General features: G+C 41.4%; 1 pseudogene; it reads left to right on the forward strand.

The window, feature by feature from the left end:
* The first annotated feature begins 1,136 nt into the window (after nt 1-1,136).
* Nucleotides 1,137-1,609, forward strand: LOC133746712 (low molecular weight phosphotyrosine protein phosphatase-like; annotated as a pseudogene).
* The last annotated feature ends 204 nt before the right edge of the window (nt 1,610-1,813 follow it).

Below are 1,813 nucleotides of genomic sequence, written 5' to 3' on the forward strand. Positions count from 1 at the left end.
ATAGGGTCATAGTCAAAGTGGAAGTTCTCTCCTCCCTTCAGAGAAAGGTACTTCCTTCTTTGATGGCCCCGTTCTTTCCACTGGGATCTCACTCACAGAGATCTTTCATTTAGGTCTTCTTTTTTTTTTCTTTTCCATGGTATCTTGGCTTTCCATGCCTACAATACTCTCATGGGCTCTTGAGCCAGATCCAAATGCCTTAAGGGCTGATTCTGAGGCCAGAGTGTTGTTTAGGACATCTGCCATTCTATGAGTCTGCTGTGTATCCCACTTCCCATGTTGGATCTTTCTCTCCATTTTTGATTCTATCAGTTAGTATTAGCAGACACTTGTCTTGTTTGTGTGATCCCTTTGATTCTTAGACCTATCAGAGCCATCGAATGTGAACTGAAATTGATCACTTGGACTAGTGAGATGGCATTAGTACATGCCACCTTGATGGGATTGTATTGGAATCCCCTGGCACATTTCTAACTCCATCATTTGCGGCAAGTCCGATTGTGCATGTCCCAAATTGTACATCTCCTCCCTCTCTTTTTCCACTCTGAAATTTAACAGGGATCACTTTTCAGTTAAAATTTAAACACCTAAGAATAATTGTGTGTTAATTACAGAGTTCAACCACTAGTACTAGAACAACAACAACAACAACAACAACTACAACAAATACTAAAAAGGATAAAGTATTACATTGTACATCTAGAGTCAGGACAAGAGCTGATCAGGTCATAGTTTCTTATAGTGTCCATTTCATTTCAACAGGTTTCCCCTTTGGTGCTCAGTTGTCGCCGATCAGGGAAAACAAATGATATTTGTCTCTTTGGGACTGGCTTAATTCACTCAGCATGATGTTTTCCAGATTCCTCCATCTTGTTGCAAATGACTGGGTTTCATTGTTTCTTACTGCTGTATAGTATTCTATGGAGTACATGTCCCATAATTTCTTTATCCAGTGTACTGTTGATGGGCATTTGGGTTGGTTCCAGGTCTTAGCTATTGTGAATTGAGCTGCAATAAACATTAATGTGCAGATGGCTTAACAAAAAGCATTTTCTAGGTTCATTTCTTTGCATGCATCCTATACACTATTGGAATGAAAGCTATTTCAAAAATCTTTTGTCTATGTGTGCCGGAAGATGGCCCAGGCAGCATCCAAGTCGGTGCTGTTTGTGTGTCTGGGTAACATTTGCTGGTCACCCATTGCAGAAGCAGTTTTCAGAAAACTTGTGACTTATCACAATGTTTCACACAATTGGAAGGTAGTGCGGCCACACCCACCTATGAGATAGGAAACCTCCCTGACTACTGTGGGCAATAGTACGTGTAGAGGCAGGGCATGCCCATGAGCCACATGGCCTGGCAGGTCACCAAGGAAGACTTTGCCACCTTGGACTACATACTGTGTATGGATGAAAGCAACCTGAGAGATTTGAATAGAAAAAGTAATCATGTTAAAAACTGCAAAGCTAAAATTGAACTACTTGAGAGCTAAGATCCACAGAAACAACTCATTATTGAAGATCCCTATTATAGGAATGATGCAGACTTCAAGGCTGTATACCAGCAGTGTGAGTGGTGCTGCAGGGACCTCCTGGAGAAAGCCCACTAGGCCTAGGGGGTCTCTGCCAGCAGCTGCATACTCAGATACTGGGCTGTTCCCCAGGCCTCGCATGTGTCTTCTGTTGACTGTTTATCTTAAAAAATAATTATTGATGGAAATCAGTTGTACAAGCAGAATAATAAATAAAGATCTTAAGCCTTCTTAGACTAGTTGAGCCTTACACTTTGCCCCAATTACAAAAACAGGAACAAA

Source organism: Lepus europaeus, chromosome 18 (assembly GCF_033115175.1).
Source record: "Lepus europaeus isolate LE1 chromosome 18, mLepTim1.pri, whole genome shotgun sequence".
Lineage (NCBI taxonomy): Eukaryota > Metazoa > Chordata > Mammalia > Lagomorpha > Leporidae > Lepus > Lepus europaeus.